Source organism: Bicyclus anynana, chromosome 1, assembly GCF_947172395.1.
Source record: "Bicyclus anynana chromosome 1, ilBicAnyn1.1, whole genome shotgun sequence".
In the NCBI taxonomy this organism is placed as follows: Eukaryota; Metazoa; Arthropoda; class Insecta; order Lepidoptera; family Nymphalidae; genus Bicyclus; species Bicyclus anynana.
Window position 1 is genome coordinate 8,748,692 of NC_069083.1, and position 23,424 is coordinate 8,772,115.

At 34.8% G+C, this 23,424-nt stretch overlaps 1 long non-coding RNA gene across 1 annotated transcript in view; it reads left to right on the plus strand.

Moving 5' to 3' along the window:
* Positions 1–16,910, plus strand: part of LOC128199190 (uncharacterized) — a 106,923-nt gene extending 90,013 nt beyond the window's left edge. Inside the window, exon 3 of the long non-coding RNA XR_008251861.1 lies at positions 16,857–16,910. This is a non-coding gene — a long non-coding RNA (uncharacterized LOC128199190). The remainder of the gene's footprint in view (positions 1–16,856) is intronic.
* Positions 16,911–23,424: the final 6,514 nt, after the last annotated feature.

The following is a 23,424-nucleotide window of genomic DNA, read 5'->3' on the forward strand; positions in this document are numbered from 1 at the left end:
GTATCCTAACCGCACGGCAGTGCACAAACCAAGTTGTATGATCAAAATTGTATTTAAACACTTTTATACCTATAGTACGAGATGCCGCAGTAAGATTACTACGATCATCAAATTTTTGGACTAAAACTACTTCTTTCATAAATTTATAACGTGAGAAAATATCTAAAGATTTAAGACTCTGTTATATAATATGTTATGTGTTTGATATGTAATCCAGGCTTTTTATTAAATACAAGGTTAATTTTAATAATTTAGTATCAACAAATAGGATGACCTTTGCACACTAATTTCCATAAAATACCACGTTACAAATAATTTTAGGCTGCTTTTTATTATCATAGAATATCTATCTATCAATTTGAATACTCGTATATAGTAAATATATTTGTATAATGTAAAGGACATTTTTTGTTAATTGTATTCGGGTAAATTTTACTTTTTCACAGTATAAATAGTAGTTACTATATTTTAACTACAGAAACCTCACAAAAAATAACTAAAAAGATAGTAAAAGAGAACTGGTGTCATAATTTTAAATTTTGAACTCCTAACTACTCGTACTCGTGTAATCCACTTTTTATGAACAAAAGTTTTCGAACTTGGTTTTAATTTAAATTTACGTTTCTGCTAACGCAACAATTTGCTCGGCTCCATATAAAAACCACTTGATTTTGAACTTTACTGTATTTGTAACTTAAATGGTAGAATATTTAAAATAAAATCATGATTTTTTTGTAAAGATAATTAAATAAAATACAATAATGTTTTATTTAGAAAAAAACCGGACAAGCGCGAGTTGAACTCGCGTGACGAGGGTTCCGAACGTTGTTAATCAATCATGCTTTTGAAAACTGACCTGTTGTGGTATTTATTATCAACCCGTCAATATAAAAACAAATCAATTGACAAAATTATAATATTTAACCAAACTTATTTTTTGTAAAGGTACGTATTGCATCCTATAAAGTATATATACCATACCATACCTCGCAAGTCTAATGAAGGTACCATTAAGCCTACGAGGTAACGAGAGTCACGGTAGATTTCATGATCGAACCATAATAACGAAGAGAAAGTTCCCTTTCAAAAGTTCAATGTACTCGACAACAATATTTATATGAAAATGTTCAGAATGAGATCATGTGAGTATACTTATTCGTTTTTCATCTCGTGCATTCTTTATCTTATAAACAAAATTTACCAGCGCAGATCCAGCTGATAAAATCTTTCATTTTGTTAGTGGAAAAATATTATCCGACGAGTATTATATTTTGCAATATAACATTACAGAAGGTACGAAAAAATACGCTTACTGAGATATAAGAAAGATAATGACTAATTAATTTAGAGTCGGAAACAGTATTTAAAGCCTCGATAGTTCGAAGGTAAAAGGGTCGAACTCAAACCGAAAGCTTGTATGGGTTCGATCTAGACTAGACTAGCTAGACTATTGGCGTGCCCACTCCTAACACAGCCTTTTTCAGCGAATTGAAGAGGAATAGGAGTATTGGTTATAATTATTTAAAAAAAGTTATGGCTAATATTCTTTTAAAAGGAGTATTTATTCATCTTCATCATCATTAACATACTCGGCTCACTGTTGAGCACGACTCTCCTCTCAGAATGACAAAGGTTAGGCCTTAGTCCGCTAATTTTGTTTAAACGCCCATACAAATCTAACGATCATTAATTGCCTACGACATCATAAGTTCGTACCATTTTTACCGACTTCAAAAAGGAGGAGGTTCTCAATTCGGGCGGTATTTTTTTTTTTTTATGTATGTACACCGATTACTCAAAGACGCCTGGACCGATTTCAAAAATTCTTTTTTTGTTTGAAACGGTATAGCCCCCATTTGGTCCCATTGCCATCATGTCAAGATCTGATGGTGGAATCCTGGAGAAATTGAGGGGAACTTTCAAAAATTTTATGGGTGTCTAGTGTGTTCGTATACTTTTCCATTTAGTACTTTTAAGCACTATAATTTCATGAAGGTTTAAAGTCGATTTGATGATGGAGCCATAAAACAGACGAGGGAACTCCTCGGCGATTCACAGCAGTTACCTTGTGTTTGGGCTTGATTAATTTGTATTAATGAGAACTTTCTACATAGATAGGTTGTGACTGTCATTTAGGGGTTTGGTGATGAAGACCAAGGACAATTAAGGGAACTCCTTAACAGTTTACAGTAACTACCTTGTGTTTGGAATTGATTAATTCGTATTACTGAGAACTTTCTACCTATATGAGTTGTGTCTGTTATTAGGGGTCTGATGATGAAGACCAAGGTCAATTAAGGGAACTCCTTAACGGTTTACGGTAGCTACCTTGTGCTTGGGCTTGATTAATTTGTATTGCAGAGAATTTTGTACCAAGATGGGTTGTGACTGTCATTAGGGGTCTGATGTATTCGTTTGAGATGAAATTTTACACTAAAAATGGAAAAATAATAAAAATTTTAATAAAAAAAATACAACCGACTTCAAAACCTAAAAACGTACCCGCTAAACTAAAAAGCGAAAAATAACATCATAATATGTTCTACCTGCTGATCAGTATGAAGGCGATGCTTAGCCGGTGTTGTCTTAATTAAAGCCATTTCTGACAGGACCACATGAAACAACACTGTCTGCAAAATCTAAATCTATAAGATATTCTCACATGGCTTGAATTAATACATCACCGGCTTAGCACCGCCTTCATACTGATCAGCAGGTAGAACATATTATGATGTTATTTTTCGCTTTTTAGTTTAGCGGGTACGTTTTTAGGTTTTGAAGTCGGTTGTATTTTTTTTATTAAAATTTTTATTATGTATGGGGCGTTTTTCAGGGATCCGCGGCAGCGCCGCAAATCTGGCCCTTTAAATCCCTGTAGCTCCGAAAGTAATGATCGCAGATACCTTGTTACTTTTACAAAATTGCTTTACTATTAGCGTACTCTTAATTTATATACAATTTAAAAAACTGTCATCATCCCTTGAAGTTCGTTGTCAAAGCTGCTTAGCTGATTCTCATACAATTTCAACAGGATGTTCGAGCTTGAAGCAAGATAATACCTTTGTTTATGACTTTATTTGGAAACGGAAGTATAATGAAAAATTTTATAAAATTATGATGTGGTCGCGTAAAAGAAATCGCGATCATCCTCTGGTTTCTTAATAAAGTATTATTTTTAAACTGCGTGGTTAGCGTTAGCAGCCAGCCGCGTCGATGTCCGAGCGTCTGGTCGGCCTGTGTTGCGGCGCCTCATCTATAAAAAGATCGTGAACGCGTCTACCGCTAGGAGTACGTCTCACATCGCCCTTATTCTCTTTATTGGAACATTTATTTATATTATCGTGGAGACGAGTCGTCGTAACACTTCGAGATTATGGCGCTAGTTTCCCAAGTTCAATCTACGCGAAGCTGAAACTATGTTGCATAATATTTAATGGACTTGTGCCCTTGTCATGTTATGCAGATTTTACGAATCCTGCGAGAACTGAAGTCACGTATTTACGTAGATGGCTCCTTTACAATATGTGCCACATCGTGAAAACCGTGCAAGATCGTGAGCTTGGTGTGTACACGATTAATAACGAGGTCATAATTATAACGATATTAAAAGCTATACTGCAACTTTATTATGTTCTGACTATAATAAAGTAACTTGTTTACCTATAGACTACCCGAATAACTTGGCTGACGTATCTATTAAATAAATATTTCATATAATAATAAACAACTGATAATTTTCGCGCTTTGGAGGCACGGAGGCTTTAAGCTCCATATCACCTTTTATTTGTCATATATTTTTAACACGTTAACGTTTCAAATCACGCTGTTAATTTGTGATCAGAGAGCCCGTAGAGTAACGTGAGGCTAATGTGACATACAGGGTACAAGCTTCCCATGTACTGCATATGGTACATTGGACTCTTAACCTGTTAATATGACCTAATGACCTAATTTTGGTCATATTAACACGTTAAGATTCCCCTCCAACTAGTCGGAAAATAGTTAGTTAGTAGTGGATACAACAATAGTTCAGCGGGCGGGGATCGAACCACGACCTCTCGGTGATGAGTCCAATCTCATTACCTTTGAGCTATTGAGGCTTCAAACAATGGTTTGGTAATTCATCATCGTGATGACTAGATACATTTCGAAGTTTGTCATTGAAGGACTTTTAAGACGAATAATGTAATTATGACGATAGTGTGAACAGAGAAAATACTATAGACACATCTAACACAAGCTTTCAGGAACGCGAGTGCCTGCACTGCTTTGAATAGTAAACGAGACCAATTCCAAAGCGTAACTGGAATGCAACGGATCAGTCTGACTCTATGCGGCTTAAGGTAGACGCGTTGAGTGCCTAATGCCTTGAGCGTAACCACAAACTGATCTGAATGCGGACAATCAATAACATCAGCTGGATAAACGCCGGAACGGTAGTCATATCGCAGAAATAGATTTATGCGAATCATTGGCTTGTGAATCGTTAGAATTCATATTAATTAGCAAACAGTGTTTCGAATAGTGTTTATGGTACGATAATTTCAGTGAGAAATGTCCTAATTTATCACTCACAAAAGATTTGCTAATCATGAACTTTTCCAAGACCAAGAATTTTCCATTGACTATTTAGTTCGTGAACGCATATGGAGGAAGTTATGTCGGGTCAACAAAAAAAGGCATTGTGTTTTTCTTTTTAAAAGTATCCTGAGGTGCTAACAAGACATATCTCGGAGAAATGGACGAAATTTCAACCAATGGCGGCAATTCCCAACACAATGAAATAAATTGTGATATTTCCGATAGCGCCGTAATTTGTTGACTCTTTTCTATGTCTCTTCAAGAGATTATCTGATTGGTCGCATATTAGTGCCACTGGATTTCGGAAGTATCGAAGTATTCCAATTTAAAAGACTTATTTAATCAAGAGTTGGTGCACCTCCGTGAGAGTGAGAGTACCTACGTCAAAGCCGATTTTGCGCCTGATCACTTTCCGGCTGTAACGGTGTGCCGACCCATCGGACTATGGTGACGGAATAGAGAGTGCTCTGTGTTTGTGCACAAAATAACGCTTTTAAAAAATGTCTCCTGCGTATCTATGCATGGCTTGATAAAACATAGGATTGATCGCCGAGGTTAAAATTCGGTTGAGAAAACTGATAGTTTTTTCTGCAGGTGCCGCCTTACGTAAACAATTTGCGATATTACTTAATTAATATAGCTTTATCTTGGTATACTAACACTTAATTATAAATACGAAAGTGTATAATGTATAGATTAATGTTTGTTATGTTTGTTATTATCAAATCTAGATTAAATCTAGGTTATAGACAATGGCGTAGCATGCCCTGTATCTATACATATATATGCCCATATATAAAATTAGTTACATGTTAGCTTGCTTAAAATAAATATGAAATCTCTTTCATATTTATTTTAAGCAAGCATATTTAACCTATGTATGTATGTACCTATGTATTAATTTCTTAACCTATGTAGGTAGGATGTTTTCAAGTTTAGGGTGCACGCCAATACCAGAAACCCAGGAAAATTAATTGTTTTTTTTGGCTTTGTCATTCCTGAAGTGAAACTCTTCAGACAATTTTGGTTTTAGTATGTGTTGTTTGTCAAACTCTTCAAACAAATTTATGTTTTTTATGTTGTTTTTCGGGAAGCACCAGATGCAGTGAGATTGTGGATTACATTTAACAAATTAACCCGGACCCTGCAGTCCGGGTGCCCCGTATTATAGATACGGCTGATACGGCGGTAGCTACGTCCCTGGTTATAGACAGGTCAATAAAATAACGCATAAGCTACATTTATACCGATATTTGCGGAACGGAATCACCACAAGTGAAACCGTGGGACGTAGCTAGAACCAATATTAATTTATCGATTCATTTATTTATAATCCCGTATCACGAGCTGCGATAATGAAAGAAAGCACAACGCTGGAAAGTTTATCGGGCTACCTAAGCGGGAACTTCATAAGATATTTACGCGGCGCGTCCGGCCGTAAAACCCTTTGCATGCTAAACAAGACTTACGTAGGCACAAAATAACGATTTACTCACCGCCCTTACAGCCTTGCTTATGTACCTACAATGTTGGCTGAAACTTTAACATTGATTTTAGTGGGTACTACTGGCTATTTTGGTATGAGTAGGTACTTCCATAAATCACTACAAGCGATGTGATGGTCGCTTTGATCGTGATATATATCTTGGTCAAAAATTAAAAAAGAACAAAAGCTTTATCTGACTGTTTTAATTAGCCTTAGTTTTAATTGTCGGAGACTTTGACAAAGTGACTTTCCGAGGTAGGTAAGGTAATATAAATATCACAACAACGTCGTTCGCTCCTATATGAGGGAAGGGGTTGAAATCATATCACACAATCTTCGGGCCGGGCATAATTACGGTCAAATAGATATAACAATTTAAAAAAAAAATCTCTCTTACCCGAGCTTACAAATCTACAGTGTTAACTGTACAGTTTTATCTAATCGAAATTCCATTCAAAACAATTGAAAGAAACTGTACATTAAAAACTGACGGACACTACACACCGACGATTTAACTGAACAGTTTAACTGTACCTAAAATTAAAACTGCACAGTTAAAACTGCAGGTCTGTAGCTCGCATTAGTTGTCATGCTGACTCTCTGTGTAAAAGGAACTAAGTTGTGTGTGTGTATGAGTATCAATGTGCTAGAAAGGCTGTGCGTTAACATATCATTTAGTTATCCTTCTATACAACAAATAGACTAATGAAGTAGTAGGCTAAGCTAAGACAGTGCGTGGTCGCGAGCCGGCGCCGTCTGGACGCCGCAGTGACTCATGGGGCTCTCCGTGCTGAGCTCCCCTTTCACTTTGTACATTTACCCCATAATTAATTCTCGTACATACACACTATACTGATGTTAGGCAGTATTGATTGACCAAAATATATTTCGCGTGTAACCTAAATTTCGGCTTTATAAATTCTCTGAACTTTAAATTCAATGCTACAGTTGTGAATACTCAAACAAATAGGAAACAATATATACTGTTTATAACAAAACTACTAAGTTTGAAACAATAACCAGGTTTATAATTTACAAAACTTAGAAGCTTTTTAATTGATTTTGAAAGAAATATCCAAAATAATCTAATAAAAATAAAATAAAATACAGGTGGGAATATTTTTTTATAGGTTTTTATTGATTATTATTAGTCTACTTATTAATTTACGTAATTGTTGTTAGTATTAAGTTTTAAAATACAATTATGAAAAAAAATTGTATATGCGGATGTCAAGATGACGCGTGACACTTGATTTTTTATGAGTTTTACCGGCTTTACTTTAAGACTCATTCTGGATCATTCTTTATTCTGTGGTAAAACCATACATACATATTACGTACCTAAATATACAAACAACAATGTACTCGTATATGAATAATGTAGAGAACTGTCATGAGGCTTGCGTGTCACACGTTCCCCTAACCTCACACACGCTAACAGATTTAAATACTCAATTTGTTAAAACATCTCCCTCCGACGTTATTCCAATATTGACCTTTGTACGGAGAAATGAGCTTAGTTATCAAAATTCATTATTTTTGATTATGGCAATAATTTATTGTACACTTTCCTAAGTAAACGTGACCTTTGTGCCGACACGCTGGCGCCTTCGTCAAAAATTGTGGCCATTTTTTAAAGTCAGGCGTAAGTTAATTTCACTGTCACGTTAAAAATAATCTAGATAGGTATTATTTTTTAGACCTAATCAAATATTTTTCTTTAATAATTTTTAAGACTTTTTTCACTTATATCATTCTGATCTCTCAACGAGATAAATAGTAATAAAATAATTGTGATAAAACAACATCCAGTTGTCATTTTTAAATTATAACAGTTATTTTTTATTATAATAGATTTCCTTAGATTTCATAGATTTCATTTCAAGTATCGTAGAGCCGTGATAGCCCAGTGCATATGACCTCTGCCTTCGATTTGGAGGGCGTAGGTTCGAATCCAGTACGCCCACGTCCATCTTTTCAGTTGTGTGCATTTTAAGAAATTAAATATCACGTGTCTCAAACGGTGAAGGTAAAACATCGTGAGAAAACCTGCTTACCTGAGAATTCAATTCTCAATTCTCTACGTGTGTGAAGTCTGCCAATCCGCATTGGGCCCGCGTGGTAGACTAGTGGCCTAACCCCTTTCATTCTGAGAGGAGACTCTTCCGTAGCAGTGAGCCGAAAATGGGTTGCTAATGATGATTTGCAGTATCAACACCAATATAGCAAGACACCTACTAAAAATAAAAATTAGGTATAAGACCTTGTAGTCCTAATTACGTTGTCTATTCTTACATAATCCATACCTTTATTATAATAATTTCTGTTTCTTCGGTGATAATACAATTCCTCTAAGATACGATCACTTGGAGACTACCTAATGACGGAGATAAAAAAGTGCACCCAACCGTCGGTTTGAACTTACATGTCTTGGCAAACACTTAAGTACGATATGTAAGATATATTAAAACTTGTTTTAATATCCGTTAAATATCATGCAACGTCAGTCAAGTTTAATATTTCGAGGTTTCCTACTTTCACGCATATAATGTACGTGAAAAATTAATAATTGCAAGAGAGTTACGGCGACCGGTTGTTGTTTACTTTACGCTCAATAATTATGTACGATGACGGAAGCGGTAAAATTGGTGCAAAATACAAGCAAGCAAAATTATAATTATGCACGCCATGTGCCACCAACTTTGGGAAAATGATTTCTTTACTTCTGGCTTCGTATGAAAAGCAGCGCTGCAGCTTGCACCTTTATGCTGAGTGGGAGACCTTTATTTGGCCAGTGCGCTTTTCTTTTTCTTATCTATCAATACTTATAATAAATCTGTAGAGAGGTCAATTCTGTACATTTAATATATTTCCAAAATAACTGTCAGGGAGTGATTAGTGATCGATACTGATGCCAAATATGCAATCAGTAAAATTTTTGTCTGTCTGTCTGTCAATCTGATTGTTCTTTATAGAAATAAAAACTACTCGACGGATTTTAATGAAACTTGGTACAATTATTCTTCATACTTCTGGGCAGGTTTTAATATACTTTTCATCACGCTACGATCAATAGGAGCAGAGCAGTGAAGGGAAATGTTGGGAAAACGGGAGAACATACTCCATTTTTACAGCGATACTACTGTAAGGGTTGGATTAAAGAGGTCTAAGGGCGGACGAAGTCGCAAGCGTCCGCTAGTATAATAAAAAGCTTAGTTTTAAATTTTAACTGACCAAATAAAAATATTTTTCTTCTTCTACTTTCCTATCGGTGATTAGTCAAGAAATGTTGGACCATACGCTAAACTCTTCCGGAATAGCATAACATGGTTATGGGTTAAGAGCCTGTGGACTAAAATGACCAGACTTTTGGCATTTCATAAAGGCTAAAAGTTCGTCAGCTCTGTAGGACTAGTACTAAGTGTGGTAGGAGCATGGGATGGAGGGACAGACTCTTATAAAATCACAAAGGTCTGGCTACTACAGACTCTAAATCTATAATTATGAATTATGTAAATTAGAATTTGTTTTTTTTTTAATTTAACAAAAAGATTTTGATCGGATGAATTTTATGACAAAACCATTTTTTTTTAAATGTACTTGCTCTTATTATGAGTAACTCTTGAATGTGAATTGGGGCATGATATTTAAAACGTTTCGTGACAGTTTTCTTCGTAAAACAGGTTCGACGGCCCGTTGTTATTAATCTCTTGTACACGCGTAAACCTTCTAGATTGACTCATAATATCATTTATTTTTAAACGGTTACCTTTTAACGATTGATGAAACCTTGATAAATAAACAAAACTAATTACTACTAATATTACTGAAATAAACCATAATTGTAAAATAAATGTAAACCATCGTATCTAGATATTACAGTGTATATTAAACATTAAGAAAACTATGGAATGACGAGAGAAATAATTTTGCAAGGAGGCATTATATTTCCTTAGAGATGAAAAGCAATTTTCTGCTACAGATAACCTTTATAAGCAAGAACTCTTGCATGTATTATTCCCTTATCATTGTTTATAAAATATTTTACAGCGTATTAGTTTATTATTATATGGATATACATACAACTATCATTTTCCATCTCTATCATTCGGTATGTATACCTATACGTTGCTACGTAGGTAGAGCAATAGTCTCGCTGGTTTTTAATGCAATGATGTTAGTGTAATCATTAGTCTATATAGTAGTCTATTAGTAAAATCATCATCATTCTACATCATTATCAACCCATATTCGGCTCACTGGCTCATTGTGGATAGGCAGACTTCGCACACGTAGATGGTTTCCTCACGAGGTTTTTTTCGTTAAAGACACGTAATATTTAATTTCTTAAAATTCACATAACTGAAAAGTTGGAGGTGCATGCCCCAGACCAAATTCGAACCTACGCCCTCCGGAATTGGAGGCACAGGTATCCACTGGGCTATCACTGACAACTTTACAACATTAGTAACATTATAAATCGTAATACATTATTTATCTGTGTTCCAGAGATGACTTTATACATATGGTGTGTAGATGTTATTAATTGAGCAATTTAAAATATTGTCTAATGTCTTCTATCTATTCAAGTCTACTTCGGCGTTATATTACCAAATGTAATATTAAACAAATTTTTAGATGTTTTAGATGGTTAAATAAAATAGGTGGGTGTTTCTAGTTTTCCCCTTGAAAGCCTTTCGTCGTTTGTTTTTCATCAAGAAAATTCTTTTAACTCAGCTGCAGCTAAAAGGTCTTGAGTTGTATTTCCATTAAGATAATATCTCTCCCTTGTTATAAGCCTGATCTAGATAGTTGTACACTAAATAAAATTACAAGTAGCAAACTGAATAACCGCAGTTCACAGAAAAGTTTAATCTTGGCATATGAAAAAAACCATAATCATCATCATCATCATCATCAATTGAATGAGTTATATAAAATGTATGTGTATAGAAAAGAAAAATTAAAGCTTAGACCCACAACACTGCTCCAATATGACTTGGCGGTCGTGGAGTAATAATGACTTGACTATGTAACGATCACTTTTAGATGGTAATAATAATGACCGGGATCAATGGTTTAATGTGCTCTCCTAAGCACAACGGTGTGATACCACAAATATATTATTCTGGGCTGCTGCTATAAACTTAGAAGAAAAAACTAAATACTCAAGACTCAAACCCGTCATTAAAGAAGAAGAAGAAGAAGAAATACTAGCACACAATATAAAACAAATTAAAAATTAACAAAGATTATTTAAAACTAAAAAAAAATCATGCAAAGGCAGCCTTATTGCTAAGCAATCTTTTACAGGCAACCCCTGATGACAGGACTTGCAGAGAAAGAGCGCACTAAAGTAAAGCGAAACAACAATTACAATTTGCAATTTTCTGTTTACATTAGTATACTTATGTAAACATTAAAAGGGCAATTGTTTTATAAACAAATTACATATGAACCTGAGTTAATTTCAAATAAAAATACCCTTAATTCCCTTCCACAAACTCTAAGTAATTCACTTCACAAAGTAACCATTATATCCGTTTTTCCAAGAAGCTAAACGTAACCACATGGCAAATGTAACAGTCACAAAACATTCTAGAGTCTTAACTCTTAGTGAGAGATTAATTCCAGACATAGTGACGTCACACCTCCAAACTCCATCTACAAAGGAGTTATACTTCGTAACCACATAACTACTCCTAAGTAGGTACCTTCTTAACCACATAACTAAGTCGGTATCTAGGTACTCTTCTAATGATCATTTGAACTCCTCCATAAGTTACTCGTACTAATGTCTACTAACTTTTTATGCAGTCATAATCCCGCTGTAGCTGGTTTGAGTGGTACGATAGGGATTTGCATGTATTTTCATAATCTCAAGTTTACAGAGCTTAAGCCAATTTTTACTGAAAAATCGCGACTTGTATTTTAAGTTGATAGCACCACCAATAGCTGCAAGCTTAGTATCGATATTAAGAATGACAATGCATATTATAGTTATTTTAGAATTTAAATATGCATTGATATTATTTTAGAATTTAAACTATAGTGATATTTTTTTTATTCTTTACAAGTTAGCCCTTGACTACGATCTCACCTAAGCTAAGTGATGATGCAATCCACACTCCTTTCGGTTTCTACACGACATCATCACCGCACCGGAACGCTAAATCGCTTGGCGGTACGTCTTTGCCGGTAGGGTGGTAACTACCACAGCCGAAGCCTGCCACCACCAGACCTGGACGAATTAAGAAAATCTCAATCGGCCCAGCCGGGGATCGAACCCAGGACATTTTTTAAATCCACCGCACATACCACTACGCCACGAAAAGAGATTATTCTTAGAATATGCCATACCAATTTTGACCGCATAATAGTCCTGTCATATTTTGTCATGCTACGCGGCATAAAACAACCTATTAGTTCAGAATATTTCAACAGTAAATAATCACGATAATAAATTCAGAATTGGAATATAAGCTATTGATATTTCGGAAAAAAAACATGATTTGTGAATACAATTTCACGCGAACGAAGTTGCGGGTGTTCACTAACTGTTTCACTGTTTGGTTGAACGCGCTAATCTCAGGAATTATTGGTCTGATTTGAAAAATTCTTTCAGTGTTAGATAGCCCATTTATCGAGGAAGGCTATAGGACTATCCCCATATTCCTGCGGGAACGGGAACCACGCAGGTAAAACCGCGCGGCGTCAGCTAGTTGTTTATAAAAGTCAAGATTATTTTACACATGCGGGAAAATGATATTAGATAGTAATACTTCTTAGACAAAATAAGAACAACTTTGGAAAAACGTATGTGAAAGAGTTCGTAACAACGGCGTTACTAAACAAAATATATACCTACAACACGTTATTATAAGAACAGTAGGTACAACAATGTTCAAGATTTTCCTATATATATCGCGTAAATGAAAAGAAAACATAATGTATAAAATGCGCTTTTTTATTTCATCGCGGCAACATATCTTTTTCGAGATAATTCTTAACTGAGGATCGAGCGCGTAACGCTGTATGGATAACCGCAGGGCTCGAGCCGAAAGCGAGATAAACGGAATTAAGGCATTACCCGCATCAGAACCAAAAGCCTATTTCCCTTGGGAGCACTAAATCACGCACTTCATGGCATACGCTGTTGCTGATTTGCTTGATACTGTCAGATAAATTACATTAAAAACGAATTTAGTTGCTGTCTCAATTAGTAATTTAGATATTCGCTAATTAGGGTGTCGTTGTAGTACGTTGCATAAATAATCCTCGGCTCACTGCTGAGCACGAGTCTCCTCTCAGAATGAGAAGAGTTAGGTTAGGCCAATAGTCCACCACGCTGGCCCAATGCGGATTAGCCGACTTAACAGACGCAGAGAATCAAGAAAATTCTCTGGTATGCAGGTTTCCTCACGATGTTTTTCCTTCACTCTTTGAGATACATATTTAATTTCATAAAATGCACTTAACTGAAAAGTTGGAGGTGCATGCCTCGGGCCGGAATCGAACCCATACCCTCCGGAATCGAAGGCGTAGGTCATATACACTGGGCTATCACGACTAACATTCTAATTAACTAACTAATAAACAAGAAATATTTATCTTAAATAACTCTCAATTCGAGCTTTGTTTGTTTTGAATTACTGTTTGTTTTCATTCGGTAATCTATTTTTTCTTACTTAAGCATCCTTTTCGTAATATCACTGCGAATATAATTTAATCTGTTATCAAAATATTCCTATAACCAATTTGAATATTATAAATGTCAATGTTTATAATTATGTAAATCTGTTCTAATTTGTATCCTTCTCATAAATATTTTTGCGATCGAATCGCTTGTTTTCCTAGAATACAGCTTTGGATGTTCTTAAGATTATATGCATGAATCTAGGTTTCTAAAGAACAACATGTAATTTGTGGCTATTTATTTTAAAGATTTCTAGTAGAATCCTAGGTCGACAATAAATTCCTCTGAGTCCCAAAGCCTTAATTCAGTCGTTTCAACAAAGTTGGAACGCATTGCAACGCACGAACAGAAACCAAAAAGCATTAATTTTTATATCCTAGATATAGCTAATATAGCAAAGCATACTAAATCTACGCACACAGGTGTAACACGGCAATTTCGACCCGACCATAAAATACGGCCAGTGCTCGCTGACGAAGGATGAATTCGTACATTTAGTGCTCATTCCCAAAAGGCTGGCCGCTGTAAATTTCTTGTATTATATTCCATAACGTGAAGAAATACGACGATAGCACTTGTGGTTGAGTTATGATTCATTTAATGACTATCTGACACCTGGGATATGTGGATGAAAATTCTTGTACCCTATTATTGTGAACGTGCGGTATTCGGTATCAACATACTTTGGAGGCTAGCGCTTCAGAGCTCTGCCTAACAGTATACACTCTATCTATTACCATAAATAGACATTCTTAGAATAATATCTAAAAAGTAGTAGAACCGGCAGGATACTAACTCGCAACTTCATCTCAGTACAAGTAAATACAGTGTAAACTCTATATAACGACACTAAAGGGACACTTACATTTTATGGAGTTATAGAGAGTGGTCGTTATATGGAAAGAAGAAAAACATTAAGTAACATTAACAGTAACATTTGCATCAACACTTCGCGCCTTCCACTTATTTTACCATTGATATTATGACGTCGGTTGAATTTTCCATGCCAGACTTCTGATGCTTTGGAAGAATTTATAGTAAGTTCTTCAGTGAAATTCTCCGTCTTAGCTTGTGGCAACAACTAACAACAAAAGATACTTCTTATTACTTAATTGTTGTTGTTATAGAGAGTGGGTGTAACGCTGTACAGATTGTATCATTGTATGGAAAGCAAGCTAAAACCCACGTGATTTCGACGCTATAACGAGTTAGACGTTAAATCGTGTGACGATATAATATGGAGTTTACACTGTATTTAGTAACTTCGACTACGGTACGGACTACGGGAATATGAAGTAAAACTTTATCTCGACAATATAAAATTGATTATGCCCGCGACTTCATTATCCCAGATCCGACTTCGAGCCGTATCTCCGATTCTACCGAACGGAGTTCAATGGAGCGTAGCTAACTTTTTAAAATTCCCTTCACAAAACAACAAAAGGTGATCGAAACCGTGAACTAGAAGTCCTTATAAGAGATTCAGCTGTGGTTGTCCATCGGCTGATTAAATATGTTCTATAGCCACAAGTATAAATTACAATACAAAAACAGGCTTACTGCCTACTCATCATAATACTCACTTGTCTTGAATGTACTCATTATTGCACAAATTATTATAGGTGTCCAGAAACACTGACACTGTATTGGTGATTATCACGATACAGAAGTGGATAGTAATTCTATTAACGAAAATAATATAAATATAATCAAAACGAATGCCCAAAACGTATTGTCGAATATACTAAAATCGCATCGCACGCATTGTACATTTTTTCAAACAATGTCTCGGAAATTTTGTTTGGGTGATAGATGCTTGCTCTATATATTTTCCTGTACCTCTCTGATGACCAATATTTGATAATGATTTCGTTCGTGTATTATTTTATTAAGGCCGGAAAAAATATTAATAACAACAAGTCTTATTCGCGTTAATAATATTAGTTAGGATGTAAAAAATAGATACAACATTATAAATAAAATTTTTAAAATTGAAAAATTTTGTACAAATTTTGTTTATGTAAATTTTAAATACAAAATGAAATTCCTTTTGTTGCCAGACTACCAAAAAATATTCATTTTAATACTTCAACATGAGTTTTCCAAAACAATCTGACGCACACGTATGCCGAAATAACATAACCCAACGCAAACATTCTTCGGAGATCAAATGGGTGTAAAAAACACATTTCGCCAAAACAATTTATACATATGAGAAATGTTTTAGATCGTAAAAATAAATTTTAACGTCACGTATAAGACTACCTACTAGACCTACTGAAATAAAAGTAGAAAAATCGAGATTTCCCAGATGGCATGATTACTAAAATTATAATAATAGAATAATAACCCGCCAATAAGTAATATATTAGGTTCTGTAAACAAATTCATAACATTATAGATCCTAATCATTTTCTGGAACTAAAAGGTATTTTGGGCTTAGAGACAACAAATCAAGAAATTGCGGTCAAATTACATTGTAATATATAAGCTCCTTTAAATAAACAAAGTTAAATAAATTATAGCATAATTTAATCTTTAGATCGATACGTTCGCAGTTGTCGAAGTCACTGTTCTGGGATCACTTAATTCAATCGTGCACCATTTTTGTAAACGAAAACTAAGTGAACCTTGAATCTTGATTTTATTAGAGTGAGTAAATTAATACCTCAGTTTGGGTGAAGCCGTTTATTAAAATTAAACTTGGGTTGGCGTGGAACTAGGGAGATTAATGATCCCTTGAATACGAAGTTATGTAAAGCGCAAATGGAGTGGGGCTCGACGGGCCCCATCTTGGCATCATTCCAAAATCACTTGTCTCCCTTTATTTCGCCTTCGCAACTTAAGCTCTAGGTAATGCTGAGTAACTGTCAACTGCCACTAACTTACCTAGGAACTCTAGTAAAGTAAGTGTACCTATATAGGTCGTATATACATTATACATAATATACGAGTACATATAGGATTATGAAAATGATTTTTTTTTGTTACTTACATTAAATAATAGGGTTGAAACCTTCTTTTAAGTAAATACCTGATACTATATAAAAAAGTACACTCCTTTATAAGAAAAAAATTATTTTTTTGTTTCAGTTTAAAATAGAAAAGACAACCAGCTACGAGTACTTCCGAACAGACATCCTATGGTTAGTGTTTTTTTGTATCACTCAGTAAAATATAAAAGTAAATAGCAGAACAATAACCGTATTTTTATTATAAAATATTGGTTAAAAAGTGCTAATACACACACACACACACACACACACACACCGTGGAGCGCATACGATTTTTAACTAGGGTATGCACTATAGGTAGAGATTGGAAAATTCCTTGCCCAACTATTATTCTGTGGTCCAACATAGGTTTGTACTGATTCCTTGGCAGTGCTCTTTTGCACCTGCGAAGTGTACGTCACTGCACCCACACACACAAATGTAAAAGCTCATATGTAGAAAAACAGATTAAACATTTTTTTAATTCCGGAACTCTAAACACGAGCAAAAGCAGAAAACAAAACCATACCATACCATAAATTAATCATGAAAGGGAACGGAATAAAACAATTAGTAGAGTGTTTCTCACGGCACTTACAAAAAGGGAGAAATCAAACAAAACATTGCACCATTAAGCATCAAACGACGTGCAATTCACAATACACATGTTCGGTGACAAGTCGGTTACTTCGCAAACTGGAAGTTACGAGTATATTGTTCCCGGGGGAACGGAGCAAATAGGAAACAAGCAAAAACAATAAAAATAGTTCCAAGCATTCGTCGGCCGGGGACGAATTCCGGCTAAATTACGTGAGGAAATTAGACATTCCGGGACATTTGTCGTTGGAATAATTGAGAGACCCCAACGTCCTTTAGGCGTAGATAATTCGTGTCATTACACATCGATACCGCACCGATTTATTCAAGTAGAGGACTAAATAAAGAACATTCTAACATTAATTAATGTTTTTCTAATAGTAATTAATTATTATTTATATATAAATTATAATGGCAACAAGTAATACTTAATAGGTACATTATAATCGGACTATAATCACTAATTCTCTAAATTTCTACACTGTGGAATAAATTATCTTTACCAATAAATTCACAGTTTAAAGTAATTCGATCTGATTTGTTAGACAGGTTCAAACAGATAACCAGTGCAGTAAATAGTAGGTATTTTCATTAAAATTACGCAATAAAATATCAATAATAAGCAATGTAATTGCTTTTTAATGTGACACACAGCGTTCGTAGATCTCAGAAAATTGTTCGCTAGATAATGATAATAGAAATAATTGGCCGTAAAATAGACCAGTTTCTGTTTCCTGTTTTATAAATGTGCCTAATTTCCAAACTGGTCTCCTCAAGTAGAAGTTCTCGCAGTAAAAGGCAAACACTTCGCTCGGTTTCAAACACGAACGCCCGAAGTCTTCAATAATGTATGACAAGAGCTTGAACGGGCTTTGGGAATATTCATTATTTTAAAGTTAACCGTATATTTTTAATGGTGCCGTTATTTTCAGAAATGTTTATTAATGTCGAGCTTCGACTGCGGCGCCTAATCTCATCTTGGAATTAGCTAATTATTTTAGCCAATTACCATCACTTTCGTTTTCGGCCAATTACTATCACTATTAGGTACCTAATTCGTAATTATAAATTACCTCACCATGATTTACAATATTAATGTTGGATAGAAGCAGGCGTTACTTTGTGGAAGTTCATCATGATTATATAATGATTTATTTATTTTGACTTTTCAATTGCACGTTGTAGATTCAACATCTCCTGAGGATGCTCCGGTTTCGGGGTGAAACGTACGTAGAGAGTATTTTGTCGGACCTGGGTGACGTTGTCGCATGGGTTCGTCGACTTTTCGCGGATGATAGCAATATAAATAAATCATTATATAATAATATTAATGTTGTAAATAGATTAGATTTAGACAGTTGCGTGCGGTGTTTACCTAAAAATAGATTTGTATTTTATCTTTATGCTCCTTGCATTTATGTTCAATAATTGTAATATTTGTACGTCTGTTGGTAAACCAAATAAAGAGAGAGAAAAAAATTACCTGACGTTTCGATAGTGCTTGTAAACTAATTGTAATAAATGAAATTTGAATTTTATTTGTGCTACCACTCTATAAGATTTAACATAATAAGAGTCTAGACGATCAAAGTGGTAGCCTAATTGAAATAAATAAATTTGATTTGTGCTACCACTCGATAGGATTTTACAACTAAACAATCAACCACAAGATGTTAACTCTATACAAAAGCAGAAACTTTAGAACAGAAACTAGAAATAGTTTCTCTATGTGGGAACGCTATAAAAGAACATTTGTCAATAAATTAAGAATATTATTTAGTGCCCCTAAACACCATGTAACGAAAGCAAGAAAGCGATACACACACAGTCAGAGTGGTTTACTCTGACTGTGTCTGTATCGCTTTTAGTTTAGTTGAGTCTAGATTAGTTGGGTCATTAGTTGCCCATAAAAACGTACAATAATATTTGTACATAAGCCGATGGATAACGGCTTAAAATAAATAGTAATATACCAGATAAAACATGTTAATAATTGAATATTAACAAACTTTACAGGTCACAATATTCCATAATAATATTTCCGTGAGTGTTTTCGTAAGGCGCATTATCGTGATCAAACCTTTGTGAGACACGACCTTTTGACATGGTTGCATCTTCTGTGATCACGAACGTCGACTGAAATTACGCAATACGATACTTAGGCACAAAGTAAAAAGAACATAGGCATAAAAAGTTCCTACTAAGATGATACATAAGAGTCAGTAATACGAGTAAAATGTTGTTCGTGTGATAAGTACATAACCATATACATAACCTTTTATAGCGTCTGCAAGAATTCTATTCCTAAATCAGAGTCCAATCTTAATATTGGAACTCCATATAATCTATACTAATATTATAAAGCTGAAGAGTTTGTTTATTTGTTTGGTTGATAGCCTCAGGAACTACCGGTCGAATTTGAAAAATTCTTTCAGTGCTAGATAGCCTATTTATCGAGGAAGGCTATGTGCCCATATTCCTACGGGAACGGGAACGACGCGGGTGAAACTGCGCGACGTCAGCTAGTGTATATGAAAACTGTTCGCGACTATGAATACCTAAGTACCAATTAAAATCATCCATCAGAAAAAATTTATCTTGATTTAAGTTTATACAATCTCTGAACTCATGATTGTGTTCTTTCAAGAAACACGTAGGTACTAGTTTCTCTACTACTCAAGCTGCCCTAAACATCCACACTATCTATACTAAGTAATATTATAAAGAGGAAAGATTTGTTTGTTTATTTGCATTGACTGGGCTCTCAAACTACTGAACCGATTTAAACGAACCCTGCGGGTGAAAAGTTACTAGTACTAGTATTAATGAATTAATTTTGATGATTTTTCATATAGAGATTATAATTGGACCCATCGACTATATCGATAAAATTGGACGCGACCGATAGCTAATTATTTCTATCATATAGTAAATTATCCAAAGGCTTCATTTCAATAAGGACTGATGTTAGTACATTTTATATTTACAAAATATAAAGTTCATACAATACATTGATTATTCTCATATAACTTTATCGGAATATAAGAGAAAACGGTACTGAAAACAACACTCATGAAATTACATCCACTGTACTGGTGTGAATAACTTCGCCCTCTATGTTTCCATCTCATGAGTATATATCATGATTTTTCCCGGATTTAGCAGAGCGCAACTGACACGCGTGATCGGCCATAATGAAAACTATCTGATAGTCCAACTCCGCGCCTCGCATCAATAACAATCCGTTAGATCCTCCCTCGTCCGCCTCGAAAGCCAACGAATTTGTCCCGGATTTTATATAGCTGGATTTTTTCCGCATATCCCCTTGAATACGCTAAATTGGGTCATAAACGGTCTAAAAAATTGCAGCTTTCTGCGTGCATCCAATAACAAAGTTAGTAAAGTTATTAAAAATCAGACTCTTGGCCGATTTATATTATTCTAATTTTATACTTCACCCATCTGCTTGATGGATGAAAAGTGGCAAAAACTATCATCAATAATATAATAGATGGGCTAAGATTTTTTTTAACCTATTTGCAATATAACTATACCAAATTTAAAGCTCTTTTAATCCTATAAACAGATAGGAAGGTCATTCTTATTTCGGATTTTCTAACGTTATGAATCTGACTACTATCTACTGTTAAACATAATAATATAATGACGGTAACACACTTCTGTGCTTGCCTTTATTTATGTGATTTGAACGTTTACAAGGAAACGTAAATAGGGATACTTTGTTACAGTCTTGGAACTACAGTTCTAAAGTGAAAAGCTCTACATTGTTTAGTGCATTTTCTTGTTCTTCGAGTTGTGGTTGTGTCTTCATAATTCCGTTCCTGAGATTGTTTATTTAATGAACTTGCATTGTTATTTGACAGCTTAACAAACATTTTTTACGATTTTCTATTACGAGTATGTTAACAAAAGTCAACTAGTCAACTGAGTAACTTCGTTTTGACAAATCGCAGATATTTGTTAATTATATGCTCAATCCAATTCACTGATTTTGAAAACTCATCTTATTTTTTGTATATTATAATTATTTTACTAGCACCAGTGGCGTGCATAGGGTTTTTGACTAAGATAGGCATCATACGTACAAACTGCACATAATGGAAAATTCCGTTGCGGCGTTAAAGAGTAGCAAACATCCATACAAACTTTCGCGTTTATAATATAGTAGAATATAGTATACTAACCGACGCCCAGCGGTTTCACCTGCTGTTCCCATGAGAATACGGGGATAAATTATAACCTATAACACTCGCAAATAACGTAGATGTCTAGTAGTAAAAGAATTTTCAAAATTGTTTCAGTAGAACCAGAGCCCCTAAACCGCCACTAACTTTACCTCTTTAGAACATTACTATATAGTCTAGCAAGTTTGTTGATGGCACTCCCATGATATGCGGGTGACGGGGGGGAAAGACTGCGCGGGTGTGAAATTGTGCGTGCGGGGAAGTGAGGTGCATCAGTCGTGGGTTTTTTATTCATCGCTACACGACCCGGCCCGCGCGGGCCATCGCGAGTGTTACGAACAAAGTGTCCAAGCTATAGCTAGAATTATGGTATTGTCCCCTCTACCTCAACTCAACGAGCCGCGGAAGCTGACCAAACTCACGCGTTCTAGTCACGACGGCACTCCAAATCTAAAATTGATTACGAAAAAACTCAACGCGACCGACCGGTTCCGAAAAAAAACAAGCCCACTCGCCATTAAATTTAATTTATTCATGGACATTATTATTCCATTCGTATCTAAAAATAATCGTCAGAGGACTATTAAATAACCCTCTGTGTTGATACATTATGGAGATTTTATAATGAAAATTCATATTTTCCGTTTTATCATATTAATATTTAATCCTCCATGACCTTCTTATATTTTCAATAAATATTGTGTTTGGTAATTTAACCTTTACAATCTAAACTATATATTGCTTCTTATTGTTCAGGTTGCATTCAGAATCAATACAACAAATTATTCCTTACTATTTAGGCTTTATATAATAGCAATTCATTTAATAAAACAACATTAAAATTGCTTTTCTTATAAATTCATTCATTTGAAAGATGAAGATAATATATAGTATTTTAGAAACCATACACTTTTAATTGTTATTATAATTTTTTTATTCTTTACATCGCTTGGCGGTACGCCTTTGCCGGCAGGGTAGTATTTGGCCATGGCCGAAGTTTCCCACCAGCCAGACCTGGACCAATTAAGAAAACTTTAATTGGCCCAGCCGGGGATCGAACCCAGGACCTCCGTCTTGTAAATCCACCGCATTTATTTACAAAACTTTGAATAATATTTATTGAAGCCAATGATATTAAATTATGTTAGATGTGTTACTAGGTCATGAAAAATGAGGCACTCAAAAGAGGTAATTTCCACACATCAATGTTAGATGTGGTCAACAACGAACGTTATTTAAACAAATGATACCTAAATATCGTCCAGAATGTCGAGTTGTGTGTTCAGGAAGTGTAAAAACTATATATACATAAATAAATAATGGAATTAAGATAAAATGGTGCATGTGTGCGCTCAGTTTTGTAGCCTATTTATTCGGTTCACTTTTTGCGTAGGGATGTAACCGATCTATAGTATAAAATTATCATTAATACTTTAACATATGAACTTATAGCAATAAAAGAAGACGAAAGCATGAGGGAATTGATCCTACTCGTAGTTCTTTATTGGCTTTAATCTTTCTCGGTAAAAGAAATACGTTGCCTTACGATCTTAATTTCGTTGGCGTACCTATCTAATGTAATTAGTTCATTACTTTATCTCGGCTCTGTGAAGCACTCTTCACTATGTCTCTATTCGGATTTATGCGAGCCTCGTTGTTCTTTCTTCAGCCGCAAAACTGAAATTGCGTTTTGTTTGGCCTAAATGAATTAGCATAATCAAGAATACAAGAGGAAATTTCGTTACGCAGACGTAATAAATGGATGTAATATAAAAGTCTAAAACAAAGTCTGAAAAAACAACTACAAATTAATTCATGTTACAAATTCGTCTTAATCTTAATGTAACTTTACAAGGATGTTTAATT